At 37.6% G+C, this 17218-nt stretch overlaps 1 protein-coding gene and 1 long non-coding RNA gene across 2 annotated transcripts in view; one reads left to right on the forward strand and one right to left on the reverse strand.

Annotated features, from left to right (window-relative positions):
* The window catches only part of TMCC1 (transmembrane and coiled-coil domain family 1), a gene marked incomplete at its 5' end in the record, with an annotated part of 184717 nt that overhangs the window by 90755 nt on the left and 76744 nt on the right, over positions 1-17218 (reverse strand).
* LOC146397435 (uncharacterized) lies at positions 11851-16852 on the forward strand. Its single transcript, XR_014823851.1, has 2 exons — positions 11851-15005; positions 16322-16852. It is a non-coding gene; the product is annotated as an uncharacterized LOC146397435 (long non-coding RNA).

Here is a 17218-nt window from a genome sequence, read left to right on the forward strand (position 1 = left end):
ACAACATCGCCAATAGCTAAACTCCAGCAAAGAGAAGCATGTCCACTGCTTATTAATTTAGTAGCAGCAGCAGGATAACAACTAAAGCTTGAACTTTGTACCTGTCATCACGAAGATAATGGCAGAGGATCAACCAAGGAAAAAAACCATTCTGCTCTTTTCTTTTACTCTTTTCCTGGTCTATTAGTCTTGTATTTCCAAATAGTAGTTTTCAATTCAACCCCGGGAAGGAGCTGAAAGAGCAGAGCTTTGAAGCACTCAAGATCTGCTTAGTTCCACAGCATTTGGAATTAACTATAAGCACTTTGCTGGTCGGGTGAGAAGGGTCCTCAAAGGCCATGAGTATGAGAATTAATTCTAAGAAGTCACCTCCTCATGATTCAATGCAATGTTCACCCATCTTCACAAGCTACTGTACAATTTTGGCCTCTTGCACTTACCTCTGCTTTCCAGACTTCTTTACCTCTCTGGTGTTCTGTCTTTCCTTTGTCTCTTGAAGAAAAATCTCTTAAGATTCCAGCAGATACATGGATAAACTATTATATGACCATGCTTCATAACATTTAGCTCTTCTGGTATGTATAAGTTAAGCTAATGGGATATACTTTTGACCTATAAACATATGGTACTGTCCCACCTCACCTCTGAGATCACCAATCTCAGATGGTACTGTCCCACCTCACCTCTGAGATCACCAATCTCAGGACTAATCACCCCTTCAGAATTACAGCTTAAGCTTTGGTGTCTAATAAATTAAATTTCATTGGTGCTACCATATTCCCTCCTCCTACTCCACCCACCAGGATCTACTATCTTTCCAGCCAAAGTCAAGGTGGTATAAAGAAATCATGCAGAACTGGATCAGAATCACTACTCTATGGATTACTAACTGCACAATTTTCTGCCTGCCTGCCTTCCTTCCTTTCTGTCTTTTTAGGGCCACACCCATGGCATGTGGAGGTTCCCAGGCTAGGGGTCAAATCTGTACCTGCTGGCCACAGCCGCAGCCACAGCAACAAAGGATCCGAGCAGCATCTGTGAGCCACACCACAACTCACAGCAATGCCAGATCCTTAACCCACAGAGCAGGGCCAGGGATTGAACCTCATCATCATGGATCCTAGTCAGATTCATTACCACTAAGCCACGACAGGAACTCTTGTACAACTTTCAAAACCACTGAACATCAGTTTCTTCATAATCAAAGTAAGGATACAGCACATCTTTCAGAATTGTTTTGAGGACAGACACACATATTTTCAGATGCTGCTGCTGCCACTCTACTACTACATGAATAAAACCAAATTTTAAGAATAATCCCTTTTATGTACATGGCTCTTTACAGAAGTGCTTGAGGTAATTAATTTGACAGAAATCTCCATTTTACAAAAAAAGGAGGTTGAAGCTTGCACATGGTTCTGAATATGGTGGGGCCTAAATGTCAGCTACTATTCTGAAGGTTGACTTATTCAAAGTCACATACATAGTGTATGTCAAGATTAGAACCAAGGAATCCTGACTCTTCCTTAACATTCTTTCCATGATAAAAAAAATCACGGCCATCAGATCATTTGTTTTGTTTTGGTTTGGTTTTGGCTGTACCTGCAGCATGCAGACATTCCTGGGCCAGGGATAGAACTCTCGCCATATCAGTGACACTCTCCACAGCAGGGATAACACCAGATCCTTAACCACTAGATCACCAGGTCATTTCTTGACAGACTTCTAACACTACAACTTCATTTTCCAATTTGATATTGTAATTCCTCCTTAGCAGAAGAGGAATGGTTTCCAATTGCCTGCCATGAGCAAAGGACTCTCTGATCTAAACATAACTTACCTAGAAGCCAGATTAGAACACTTTCATTTGTCACTGACATCTCTCCTTTTAAAGCAATGTTTAAGAATCATTTCCCTTGCCAAGACAACTCAATAGTCTTTCCAAAAAGAATGTAATGATGGAGTTCCTGTCGTGACTCAGGGGATAATGAACCCAACTAGCATCCATGAGGACACAGGTTCAATTCCTGGCCTCACTCAGTGGGTTAAGAATCCGGCATTGCCAAGAGCTGTGGTGTAGGTGGTAGGTGCGGCTCGGATCTCTCATTGCTGTGGCTCTGGAGCAGAATGGCGGCTACAGCTCCAATTCGACCCCTAACCTGAGAACCTCCATATGCCATGGTGTGGCCCTAAAAAGACAAAAAAAAAAAAAAAAGAGTGTAATGGTATAGGTGGGTATCAACATGCCAAAGAGTGAAGTTGAATTCCTCCTCACACCATATGCAAAAATTGACTAGATAGATCAAGGATCTAAATGTAAGAGCTGGAGTTCCTGTTGTGGCTCAGCACTAACAAACCTGACTAGTAGCCATGAAAACTCAGGTTCAATCCCTGGCCTTGCTCAGTGGGTTAAGGATTCGGCATTGCCGTGAGCTGTGGTGTAAGTTGCAGACACGGCTTGGATCTGACATTGCTGTGGTTATGGCACAGGTCAATGACTATGGCTCCAATTCCACCCCTAGCCTGGGAAGCTCCATATGCTGCGAGTATGGCCCTAAAAAAAAAAAAGGGACTTGTACCTGATTATGTAAAGCACTATTGTAACTAAATATTAGAGAGAAAACCCAATTTAAAAATGGGCAAAGGACCTGAATAGACATTTCTCAAAAGATGCACAAATGTGTACAAATATGCACATGAAAAGATGCTCAACATCATTAGCCATTAAGGAAATGCAAATCAAACACGCAATGAGATATCACTTCACACCTAACTAGAATATCTATAATAAAAGAGTCAGATAAATAACTAGAGTTGGTGAGAATGTGGAGAAAATTACTAGATGATTGGTGGGAACGTAAAATGGTGCAATCTCCTTGGTAAATGGTTTGGCAGTTCCTCAAAGGATCAAACAGAGTTAACACATGATCCAACAATTCCACTCCTAGGTATATACCCAAGAGAAATAAAACATATATTCATACAAAAACTTGTCACAGATACTCAGAGTAGTATTATTCACAGTATCAAAAAGTTAGAAACAACTCAAATGTCTATCAACTGATGAATGGATATATAAAATGTAATATATCTTTATAATGAAATACTATTTGGTAGTAAAAAAGGAAATACTGATATACAACACAAAGTATAATCTTGATAACAGTTTGCTACATTAAAGAAGGTAGTCACAAAGGACCACATATTTTATGATTTGGTTTACATAAAATGTCCTGAATATGCAAATCTATAAAGACAGAAACTAGGTTAGTTGCCTAGGGTGGGGGCAATGGGGAGACTGGGCAGAAATGGTTAAGATGTATGGGGGTTTCTTTTTGTGGTAATAAAAGTGTTCTAAAATTAACTGTGTGGTGATGGTTACAAAACTCTGAATATAGTAAAAAGTCATAAAATTGTATAGTTTCAATGGGTGAGTTGTATAGTATGTGAATTAGATTTTTAAAAACCTGTTAAAACTTGCTAAAAGCTGTTAAAACTTAAAAATCACTCCTTCATGAAATATTTCTAACAGGACTTGTGCTTTCAGCTGGTACATACCAAAGAAAGAGTCCTAGCCCAGGAGAGAAGAATCACACTGATTCTCAGTTTGGGCACCAATAACCTGTGTAAACAAGTCTCACTAAGGCCCAAGTAATCTTATCTCTGAAGCCTCTTATAATAAAATTCTTGGCTTAATCAATTCTCTTAGAAAGATCTTGTAATTTGGACAAATTTGAACTTGATCAGCAGCTGAGAATTCTAGGGAGGCTGGGATAAGGGATAAGGAAAGAATTAAATATTCCTATAAAACACTTCTGTAAAGTGCCATTTATACTTCATGGTGTCTAATATGGTGAATCTTTGGAATGTGCAGTTAACCCTCTATATGTTATATAAAAGTATTCAGAGTAAAAACTTTTATCATGAAATAAGAAAAGCAAAGTTGTATTTACATTATACAAATTGTACTGTGAAGTATGTGTGATTGACAGCAGAGTCAGAAACACTCATAAAGCTGTTATACAGTGACGCGCCATAAAGTCTTTCAGATAACAAAATGTGTTCACTCCAAACAATGTATTATTATTTTCATTACAACCACCATTATCAGTACCACCAAAAGAATAGTGACTTCTATGTACCAGGCTCTTCATATACATTACTTCATTTAGTCCTCAAAGTACCACACATTCTACTTATTTATTTATTGACTTTTTTTTTTCTTTTTAGGGCCATACCTGCAGCATATGTAAGTTCCCAGGCTAGGGGTCAAATTAGAGTTGCAGCTGCCAGCCTATGCCACAGACACAGAAACACCAGATCTAAGCCATGTCTGCAACCTACACTTCAGCTCAAGGTAACACTGGATCCTTAACCCACTGAACGAGGCCAGGGATTGAACCCGTGTCCTCATGGATACTAATCAGGTTCTTTAATGAACCACAATGGGAACTCCATTTACTGGCTTCATTTTTAAAGATGAAGAAATTAAGGCTCGGAGAAGGTAAGCTCCTTACCTTTGCTATTCAACCTATCTTTGATGTTCTCATTGATTGGCCTATCTCAAATGACAAACCAAATCTCAGGGGGATGTTTCCTTTTATTTTAAGTATCCTAAAGGAAGGTAGTTATCTTGCTAGCAATGTCTTTAGAGCCACACTGTGTTAACAGCAGCTCAGAAGAACTGGATGGTTTGTAAACAACGGACAACATTCGAGTGGTATCCATTACCACTGGGCCTAGGCTCTTAGACCTCTCTCACACTGGAATGCCCTTCTAACTCTTCCTACAGCCAAGATTACCATGATCTTAACAGCCCAGATGCCAATGCTCCCATGAAGCCTTCTCTAAGTTCCCTTTGAGGAAATCCTACGGTGAGCCAAATATTCTGACAGGCATTGAGTTAGTTATATTTACTTCTTTTCTTTTTGCCATTTCTTGGGCTGTTCTCACAGCATATGGAGGTTCCCAGGCTAGGGGTCAAATCGGAGCTGTAGCCACCCAGCCTACGCCAGAGCCACAGCAACTTGGGATCCGAGCCGCGTCTGCGACCTATACCACAGCTCACGGCAACACCGGCTCTTTAACCCACTGAGCAAGGCCAGGAGTCGAACCCGCAACCTCATGGTTCCTAGTCGGATTCATTAACCACTGAGCCATGATGGGAACTCCCTATATTTACTTATTTACTAGATGGTGAAAAAGAGGAAATTAATTGTACGTATGTTTCACTCAGTGTATAAAAAACTGGCTAACAGGCTAAACAGTCTACAAAATGCACTGCCCTGATAAAAAAAAAATCTTTATCAAAGCTTCAAAAACAAAGATATGGAGGGTGAGAGAGCCATTGCTAAGTATAGTTTCTTAACTCTAAGAAAAACTTGCAATTCATAACCTGGTTGCTGTTTATTAACTTATTTAAAATTCATGGGGTTTTTTTATAAATAAAAAATATAAAATCACTAAGGACTTTAGTTTTGACAGTCATTTATTACATCTTTTTATTTTCTCAAAAAAAATTTTTTTTGGTGGTGCCCGTAGCATGCAGAAGTTCCCGGGCCAGGGACTGAGCTCGAGCCACAATACTAACAACGTCAGATCCTTAACCACTGAGTCACGAGAGAAAGCTCTAAAATTCAGGTTTTAAAAAATACCTTCACTGTTTCATAAAGCCCAAATCAAAGCTTTTCTTGCACTTTGGCAGGATTCAACAGCCAAGTTTCATTTCATTAAAAAAAATTATAGTCATAACAGCATCTAATGAAACTGTACACAGTGAAAAGCCTCTTTACTTCTGTGACACCAAAGATTTGACTTTTTTTTTTTGGTTGTACCTACCACACACAGAAGCTCCCATTTCAGGAATGGAACCCTAGTCACAGCAGCGACCCGAGCCACAGCAATGACAATGCCAGATCCTTAACCTACTGTGCCACACGGGAACTCCCAAAGAGTATGACTTTAAAAGTGTTTCTTTGAAATTATCCAAGTCTCTAGAGCTATTTTGACTAATATTGTGTTCTATGTACCAATGCATGTAAATGCAAAATGGATGCTCATATTGCTGATGTGATATTTAAATCCTAATTTCGCCTTGTAACTTTAAACTAAGTAGGTATCTAAATGTCAGGGAGCTCTTACAGCAACTTCAGGGAAAGATGTAAGGGTGGCAAGGAGGCTGGTTTACTGTAGAGGATTTTAGAAAATCAAGTATTTTTAAGTTGAGAGAAAACATATTTATCTTCACCACTTTCTAAAAAATTTTTAAAGGCTTGTTACATAACCTTAATATGTTACTATATCGACAGTTTCACATATACTCAATATAATCCTTGTAACAGCCCTAGGAGGAAGTCGTTACTCATACTATCTTCAACTCAAAGATGAAGCTGAGAGGATAAAAAACTTGCTCAAGGTAACAGAACTGACAGGTAATGAAAAAAGCACCTGAACCTAGGTTTTTCAGCTTAAAAAGCCTAGCTGTGCTTCAAACTTGTATGATAATCATTTAGAGCACATCCTCATTATCATACAATATGAAAAGAATAAAATTTCTTAGAGGAGTTCCCATCATGGCTCAGTGGTAACGAACCTGACTAGTATCCCTGAGGACACGGGTTCAATACCTAGCCTTGCTCAGTGGGTTAGGGTCTGGCATTGCCGTAAGTTGTGGTATAGATCACAGATGCGGCTTGGATCTGGAGTGGCTGTGGCTGTGGTGCAGGCTGGTGGCTGCAGCTCCGACTGACCCCTAGCCTGGGAACTTCCACAAGCCATGGATGCGACCCTAAAAAATAAAATTTCTTAGAAAAAAGACTTCATTGACATGTGCTAAATCTAATTAAACTAGATTTCAAGGTACCAGTTATCAGTGTTGGAGGCACTGATCTAACAGGAAAATTCTTTTATTCAAGAGTACAAGAACAAAAACACAAAGCGAAAAAAAATTTCCCACTAGTTTTAAACATGCATTCACATTTTTTGAAACTCACTCTTCTCTTTGACTTGTATGATGAGATTATAAAACATTTTGTTGTCATTGTCATGTCCTGCACCAGCTCCACACCTTCTCTTGAGGGCTCATAATTAGAATAACATCAACATCTTCTCAGCCACAGTGTTAAAGCAGAGCACTTCACTTCCCAGCTCGACCTCTTCTAAAAGCAGCTTCACAATTCTCTAAGCCTAGTTGTTTCCACAAGAGTCCTCCCCCTTCAGAACAAATGCCCTGATGGGAAACCCTGTGCATCTGTAGCTGTGGTGTGTAGCCTCTAGGGCAGCGTTGCCAGACATTCCGGATCCTGAGAGTATTCATCTCTCTCTCTTTCTCCATTTTGGCACCACAAAGCATGTCCTTGCTACCCAAAAAGACCCAAAATTTCACCTATTTTTTAAAATCCCTGAAAGGGAGGAAAAGAAATTAAGTATTCTCAAGGAAAATGTAATGAATATACATGTAGCTTTAAAAATTGCTTTTTTTTTTCTTTATAAAATGCAGACTGCTGACTACTGTGTAATATCAAGCATTAGAAAACCTCACCCTAAAGTGATCCCGTTGATAAACTCATTAAGGAAACAATGATATTTATACTCAGCCCTGCTTATGCATTTGTACAATAGATGTTTTCCCATAAGGATACTGGAAGGCTAAGGAAATTCAATAAAGCATTCCTAGCATTCTTAAAAGAGAAAATGGACCACTATGGAGAAGATCTGAAATACATTCTCACTTGCTTTAAAATTGGATGAAGTCACACCAGTTGTATTATTCTATATACTTACTTTTCTTACCTTCTTTTTGAGAGAGGGGGGCACTGGGCAAAGGTCTGTTGTGTTCAACATTATGGCACTAGCACCTGTGCAATACAGTACATCACAGGCACTCAGTTGGACATATGGAAAAGCAGGAAAGATCACCTACTTACTTTCTTACTTTGCTCTATAACCTTGGGTAAGCTTTGGAAGAGCAAAAAGATCACCTAACTTACTTTCTTACTTTGATTTGTAATCTTTGGCAAGCTTTTTGAATCTGAGTCTCAGTTTCCTCACCAGTAAAACAGGAATTATATTTACTTTGTATAAATGCGGTGAGAATGAAATGAATTAATGTGCAAGACCTTTTCTTCACATAAAAGGCAATCAATAAAATTTTAATCCCCCACAGACTTGAAACTTAACCTAAGACATAAATTTAACCCTGTAACACATGCTCCATTAATGTAGGTTGCAAAAGATTCCTAAAAAATGAATTTATAGAGCCTCCTCAGGTTCTTTTACCCACCCTTCTTTTAAAAATATAATACAACAGTTCCATCTTTTTTGGATCACATACTCTTTTGAAAATTTGATGAAAACTATGCATTCTTTCTTCAGAAAAACATGCGGACACAGACAAATTTACATATAAACCTGAAAATTTTAGGGACCCAAAATTAAAATCACCATATGTAACTTTTTGCTTGGGATATCAGGGAGTTCACAGTCCAAACTGTAATTCAAGTTGTCAGGTAAACCATTTATGTTCTGATGTTTTCCTTGTCTTTTCTTTAAAAACCTCTATTACATACTTAAGAAGTTTTTGTGTATATTAGATCTATTTAGAGGATTTTATTTTAGATTTTATACTAGTCAATTCATGCTAAGTTGCAAATTCAGAAGCCAAAGTTTTTCCTTAAGCTTTTAGGATTGGCTTTAAAAAAAATCACATGATTTTTTCCAAAAATCACATGGTTGTTTCCAAAGCTTAGTAAATGTTGGCAGTCATTTTTAAGAGGTATAGAAATAATGTTTGGTCCCATTTATAAACTGAAATATTTTTTGTTTTTAAGTTATTTTTCAAACTATATTCATAGTTTTTTTTTTCATTACTTTTAAAATTCGTAAAATTTGAAACCACCACAATATTCCAATCCAATACCATAAGGTTCACTGTAGTTCTCTTCCTTCCCAAATTTGGAACTCCTTTCTCTTAAAGTGATATGTCTGATCTCCATTATCCTCAATATTCTACTTTATCAATCCACCATCCTTCTGTATGTAGCCAACTTCATATCTGTGCAGCTACCCCATCCCCGGTGTGAATGCCCTTCCCACCCCACTTGGGCTCTGACATACTACTCTAGGCTACGACACCCCACCTGATGCACTCTTCACCCTAGTACAGTTCTGACATCCCTTTTCTGGCATCCAGCTACACAGACTACTTCCCCTTCCCTTCTTAGGCTCTGAGACACAGCAGTATCATCCCCACCAGTCCCCAACCCTGCCAGTGGCTGAAACACTTTTTTCTCTTACATTAACTAGAAAAGAACCCTTTAGCTGAATACTATCCTGGAAAATCTTTGGAAACATTTGGGAAGAAAATGTGAAGAAAAAAAAATGAACTTTAAACCATTTTCACAGAACGAGATTTGGCATTATATCATTTTGAATACTTAGGAAGACATGGCCTTATGTGGCACTTAGATATACCTAAAGACATTTTGAGGGTACTATCTAAAAAGACCCGGTATTCTGGCAAACCCAAAGCTAGATTTGTCCCCAAACTGTACTGAAATAAATGGTCATGCCATCATGCCACCTCTCTGGCACCCTGTCATTCAGTTCTTGACTTTGACATATGTGTAAATGGATGAGATCTGTTTTAAAAGAAAGAAGTGCCAAATGGGAATTAAATTAACTTCTGGTGCAATTCCATATAATGATTTGTAAATCATTATAATAGCTACCATTTACTGAATACCTACTATATACACTGAGATCTGTAGTAGGTGCTCTATATACCTACCTAATTTGCATTTCCAGAACGTGGAATGATCCAATGAGTTCTTTGCCCACAAGGAAACTGAGATTTAGAGAAATACTTATTGAAAGTTACCCTAAAAAAAAAAAAAAAAAAAAAAAAAAAAAAAACCTACTTGTTCAAAATATACAAGGAATCTGGGTAAAAATCAAGCAAATCTCCCAACTCCGGCAAAACAGTTCAAAAATAAAAGGTCTCTGGGAGGAGGTTCTCAAATACCAAATATGAATAACTTAAGCTCTGATATTATATAAAAAAACTCCAAAGAAGAAACGGTCCACTACTTCTAGTTAATGGTATTAATAAGATGAGAATAAATGGCTATGGTCACAGTATAGGTATTAAATACAATATTCAGAGTTCCCGTTGTGGTGCAGCAGAAACAAATCCAACTAGGAACCATGAGGTTGCAGGTTCGATCCCTGGCCTCGCTCAGTGGGTTAAGGATCTGGTGTTGCCATTAGCTGTGTGTAGTTCGCAGATGCGGCTCAGATCCCTCGTTGCTGTGGTTCTGTCGTAGGCTGGTGGCTACAGCTCCTATTAGACCCCTAGCCTGGAACCTCCATGTGTCATGGGTGCAGACCTAGGAAATAAATAAACACAATATTCTTCTAGACAACTATGAGTAGACAAAGTAGAATCGAAAAGAGATTTGAGGTTCTCGGCAGCTTAAGATAGGTGCAAGGTGTTTTGTCCTGTTTTCATCTCTTAAAACAACAACAAAAAAATCCAAGGTATCTTCATTGCTTCAGAGAAGAAAAGACATAAAGGTGTTTTAATGTGACAAGTAAGCTAATCTAGTGTTTGTGACCTTGGCTCATAAATTTAGACTAATCCTGAATTTAGTTTGTCAAGGCTAAGTTTTGAGTATTATTATAAAAGTTTTATTTTGGAGTGATAAAATAGGATAATAAGGAGAAAGGAATCTTTATTTATTTATTTAGTTTTATAATGATTTTTATTTTTTCCAGTATAGCTGGTTTACAGTGTTCTGTCAATTTCCTACTGCACAGCAAGGTGACCCAGTCACACATACACACATACATTCTTTTTTCTCACATTATCATGCTGCATCATAAGTGACTAGACATATAGTTCCCAGTGCTGTACAGCAGGATCTCATTGCTTATCCATTCTCAATGCTTATTCATTAAACAGAAGTGAATGTTTACACTCTAAAAGGATCACCTGAATCCTGACCGCACTACACAGCAATTCTCCATTACCCAGATGTCAGCAGTGAAACTATTCCAGTTCTCTAGGTACTGTTCTGGAAGGGAAAATGATGGTATCGCAGGGCTGCTTTCTATCATTCTCTGAGCTATGTGATCCTATCCCTTCCCTTCATACCTGTATTTGAGTTGTCAAACCATTCACTCATGATATTAATATCTTCATATTCACTGGCACAGAATTGTTGGTGATTCATTACATATATCTCTGCAGAGGATTTCTGCAGAGGATTTCATTACCAGAATCAACACCAGATCTGTGTTTTTCTTAGGAAGTCATCCTTTATTTATTGATTGATTGTCTTTTTTTTTTTTTAAGGGCCACACCCATGGCATATGGAGGTTCCCAGGCTATGGATTGAACTGGAGCTCGAACTGGAGCTGTAGACGCCAGCTTACACCACAGCCACAGCCCCGCCTGATCCAAGCTGCCATCTGCAACCTACACCACAGCTCACAGCAATGCTGGATCCTTAACCCACTGAGCAAGGCCGGGGATCAAACCTATGTCCTCATGGATACCAGTCAGATTCGTTTCCATTGAGCCACAACGGGAATTCCAGAAGTCATTCTTTAAAGCTCTATTCTGGATTGAATACATCCCAAGTCTTTAGTCATTTGAAAATCATCACTGAATGCTCAAAAAGTATATTAATGAAGTTAATTTAATCCACTAAAACAATAAGCTTGAAATGTCCAGATGAAAAAAAAAAATCGTTTAAAAGAAAAAGTAACTTAAAACACACAATAAAAGAAAAAGGAACCTAAAACACACTATTACAAAGGAACCTAGAACTTTTAAGAGCATCTCTCTCTCTTTTTTTTTTTTTTTAATCTTTTTTTTTTCAGGGCTGCACCTGTGGCATATGGCGGTTCCCAGTCTAGGGGTCTAATTGGAGCTGTAGCTGCCAGCCTACACCACAGCCACAACACCACCAGATCTGAGCCACATCTGTGACCTATACTACAGTTCACAGCAACGCCAGATCCTTAACCCACTGAGCGAAGCCAGGAATCAAACCTTCAACCTCACAGTTCCTAGTTGAATTCATTTCTGCTGAGCCATGACAGGAACTCCAAAGAGCATCTCTTAGAAGAAAGGATAGTCTCACATTTTTTTGTTAAATGATTATCTAAAAGTGTATAATTTTACAAATGACTCAGACTTTTATCTGATGTCCTAAATACATATAGTTAATCTTCCAAATTATGAAATAATCTGAGGTAATTTTTTACTTTTAAAAAGCAATACATAGGTGCAAAAAAATCAAGGAAATTAATATATAAAAAAGATAATTAAAACATTACCACCAGGAGTCCCCACTGTGGTGCAGTGGGTTAAAAATCTGACTGTAGCACACTGCTGCAGAGGTGTAGGTTCGATCCCTAGCCCAGCACAGTGGGTTAAACGATCTCACATTGCCACAGCTGCAGCATAGGTCACAGCTGCAGCTCAGATTCAATTCCTGCCCTGGGAATTCCATATGTTGTGGGTTCAACCATAAAAAAAAAACAAAAACAAAACAAAAAAACCCATAAAAAAACACATTACCGCCAAGTGGGATTCACTTCAGGAATGATAGACTAGTTCAACATAATCAATCAATGTAATTTACCATACCAATTGGCTAAATGAGAAAAAACAGATGTCCTATGAATAGATTCAGAAAAAGCCTTCATTAAAATTCAACATCTATTAATGATAAAACTCTCAGCAAACTAAAAACAGAAAGGAACTTCCTTAAACTAAATGAGGGTATCTATGAAAAACCTACAGTTACCATCCTACTTAATGGTGAGAGAATGAACACGTCCCCCTAAGAAATGGACAAAACCAAGCATGCCTTTTTTCACGACTCTTTTTCAATATGGCTACTTAGGTAGAAGAAAATTTACCCAAAACAAAAAACCCCAAATCAACACAAACACAAAGGAAAAAACTCCTTGAACTAAATAAAAAAGTTGGTTTAGCAAGGTTACAGGATACAAGACCAAATGTACAGAAATCAACTATATTCCTATGTACTAGCAAAGAGCAACTGAAATGTCAAACTTAAAAAAAAAAATTCAGGAGAACACCAAAAAACCCCCAAAAGTACTTAGGTATAACTCCAACAAAATATGTGCAGGACCTATATGTGGAAAGCTGTGAAACACTGACAAAGAAACTAAAGAAAAATAATACCATGTTATGTATTGTAAGACTCAATATTGTTAAGATGTCAATTCTCCCCAGTTTGATCAATACAATCCCAAAGTCCCAAACAGCTGTTTGTAGATATCATCAAGCTTATTCTAAAATTATGAAAAGGTAAGGAACTAGAGTGGAGGATTCATACCACTTGACTTTAAGACTTACTACAATAATCAAGACAGTATGGTATTGGTAAAAGGACAGACACATAAATTAATGCAATAGAACAGGGAGCCTAAAATAGAACCTCACAAATACGGTCAACTAAACTTTTACAAAGGCACAAAGTCAAGTCAATGGACTTGACAGTCCTTTAAACAAATGGTGCTGGAAAAAAAACATTTAAGAAACTTAATACATACTATCTTATACAAAAGTTACTTCAAACTGGCTCATAGGCCTAAATATTAAATGTAATATCATAAAACTTCTTAACATACAGAAGGAAATTTACATGACTTTAGGGTTGGTAAGAAGTTTTTATATGCAGCACCAAGAACACAATCCATTATAGGGAAATTTGATGTTAAACTTCATCAAAATTTTAAAACTTTTATTTTGTAAAAGGCAGTATAAGAGAATGAAAAGACAAGCCATAATATCTGCTTGGGAGAAAACAAATCACATTTCTGATAAAGGACCTTATCTAAAATATATAAGGAACTCAAGACACAACACTGAGAAAACAAATAATCCAATTAAACGAATGGGCCAAAGACCTGAAAAAACACTTCACCATAGTGCAAATGTGGATGGCAAATAAACATATAAAAAGACACTCAACATTACTAATAAAAATGCAGATTAAAACGACTAGATACCACTACACACTTATTTAAATAATTAAAATCCAGATAATTGACAATAACAAATGTTGATGAAGATGTGAAGGGACAAGAACTCTCAATCATTGCTGGTGGGAATGCAAAATAGAACATTTACTTTCTAAGAAACAGTCAAAATGTTTTCCAAAGTTAAACAGATTCACAACATGACCTAGAAATCAGCTTCCTAGACATTTGCACAAATGAAATGGAAAACCTGTATATGAATGTTCATAGTAGCTTTCTTTATAATCACTAAATACTAGAGGCAACCAAGAGGTCCTTCAATGGGAGAATAAGTAACCAAACTGTGCACATCCATACAATGGAATACTATTTGATCTACAACAGTTAAAAGTTAACGCTTTTTTATATACTCTGATGTCAGCTTATTCTTTTATTCATTCACTCAACAAGTATACTGCTAACTACATGAGAGACTGTTAGGTACCTGGGATAGAAAAATGAATAGTATTTATGTCTGGGTATAGAAGTGATAGGCACTTCCTGCTGATATCTTACAATGGGAAGGATCTTCAGCTTAGCAAGGCCTTAACAAATCAGAAGAGGACATACAGATATTAGAAGTTACGATAAATACAAAGATGAAGACATTGGTACTTTAAACAATTCACTTCATCTCTGAGCTTCAGTTGTCTCATATACAAAACAAAATTAACGAGAGAGTACCTAGCCTGAGGTTAGGGACTTGTACCAAAAGACCTTGAAGGCCCCTTAAATTAAGTGGTTTCAAAAAACTGAAACATACAAAACAAATTTACTTCTCCAAAATACCAGGTATCTCAATGCTTACCCTATTATTCTTGCATAACTTCTACCTTCAAATGACTTGACACATCAACCACTAAATTCTTACACTTAGCTAGCATATGACCATTTTTGAGATTTTTTTTTTTTGGCCTTTTCTAGGGCCGCTCCTGAAGCATATGGAGGTTCCCAGGCTAGGGGTCCAATCGGAGCTGTAGCTGCCGGCCTACACCAGAGCCACAGCCACATGGGATCTGAGCCGCATCTGCGACCTACACCATAGCTCACGGCAATGCTGGATCCCTAACCCACTGAGCAAGGCCAGGGACCAAACCTGCAACCTCATGGTTCCTAGTTGGACTCTTTAACCACTGTGCCATGACAGGAACTCCAGGGATTCTTAAATTACCATATTTTATCAATAATTCCAGCAGATACCATCATTTCTGACTTTCTTTTCTTTTCCACAGCATGTGGAAGTTTCTGGGCCAGGGATCAAACCCATACCATAGCAGCAACCCGAGTCACCGCAGTGACAATGTAAGATCCTTAACACACTGTGTCACCAGGGAACTCACATCATTTCTCACTCTCTAGGGTTAGTCCTTCTGGATCTTGAAGATTTCGGAGATAATAGCCCTATACCTCCTATTTAATTTTATTTCTTGAGTCATAGGTAAAGAAAAGAGATTCCAAGAACTGATTAAAAACAGGCAAGATTATTAGTAGAAAGAGGTTAAAATTCTTAAACTTGCCCTCAAAAAGTATTTGGTTTGCTGTCTTACTTTTCAGTTTTTAACATGTCATGTAGAACTCAACAAAACTAAGTGAAAAGCAGAAAAAACACATCATTCTGCCAATGTGATTCTCATAATACTTTGAATAAGCTGTATAGGAGGGAGGGAGGAAATTTTCCTTTTCATCATCACTATCATAGTAAATAACACTTGTTTCCTATATGCCTGGGGCTTTATTTCACATGGATTATCTCATGCAATTCTTACAACAACCTAATGAAGAAAGTTCTATTATTAGCCCCATTTTATAGTTCAGAAAACTAAGACTTTAGGATACTGAAGAATTTCCCCAAATCACACATCTACCAAGTAAAAAGCACCGAAATTTTAACTCGAAGCAATTGACTCCATATCCTCTCTTCTAACCACTATGCCATAGAGCCCCTTCATCTGCCTATGTTTACCCATGTCCTATTCCTGTCCTCTCTCTACATTCTTCAGGTTGGTGTTGGTAGAATATCAAAGAAGGTGCATTAGGGAGTTACCATAGTGGTGCAGCAGAAACAAATCCGACTAGGAACCATGAGGTTGCGGGTTCGATACCTGGCCTCCCTCAGTGGGTTTAGGATCTCGCGTTGCCTTGAGTTGTGGTGTAGATCGCAGATGTGGCTCAGATCTGGTGTTGCTGTGCCTCTGGTGTAGGCTGGCAGCAACAGCTCTGATTAGACCCCTAGCCTGGGAACCTCCATGTGCTGTGAGTGCAGCCCCAAAAAGACAAGACAAAAGACAAAAAAAAAAAGAAGAAGAAGGTACATTAAAGTCTTTAAGATAAGGAGGGGTTTTTTTAAGGGTGGGGGGTTGGGAGGAATTGTCACAGTCTAAGGGGAAAAAAAAAACAGTTTAGATTTGTTTTTTATTTCTGGAGGCTTAAAGGAACTCCACTCAAGTTGAGAGTAGGTTAAGGCCGTAAAGTAAGTCTCATTTTAAGGAGCCCTAAATTCCTAAAACATTTTGTATTTTAGCCAAAGAATATAAACATTTATTCAGTTACAATTTTAATGCAAATTCAGTACTTCTATGACCAAGTATTGTTACCCCAACCCCAGCAACTAATTCATTCAAGGGTGTAATTACACTGCTTGATCATGTGAACTCTGTACCTAACCAGCCAGATGGCTATTCTCCTGCTTTGATCTCTTCCACCTTCTCACGTTTTCTTTGACAGAAAATACCTGGAGTTTTTAAATACATAAAAAAATTTTTAACTGTTTGGTTAAACAGCATATCTTACATTCTGAGTGTTTTGAGTGCTCAACCAAACATTGAGAAAGTTATTGTTATTAAACTTGTCTTCATTATTTAATAATATTTAATAAATTACAGACACAATTTAATATAAGCCAGATACAGTGGTAGGCACTAATCACACATTTAATTTACTCCTCATACCATCCCTGGAGTTATTTTATTTTTTAAATTTTTTTTATTATAGTTGATTTATAATGTTCTGGAGTTAGCTCATTTTAGAAATAATTGTCTCTAGATAATATACTATTCCCTTCATTCATATAGAAGTAAGGTTGTAAAACTTTTTCTATTAAGGGCCAGATAAGTAAATATTTCAAGCTTTTTTTTTTTTTTTTTGAGCCTTCGAGTCCCTA

Source organism: Sus scrofa, chromosome 13 (assembly GCF_054392235.1).
Source record: "Sus scrofa isolate SSC_HxYL_T2T_F1_AM1 chromosome 13, Sscrofa_HxYL_maternal_Yorkshire_Landrace_v2.0, whole genome shotgun sequence".
In the NCBI taxonomy this organism is placed as follows: Eukaryota; Metazoa; Chordata; class Mammalia; order Artiodactyla; family Suidae; genus Sus; species Sus scrofa.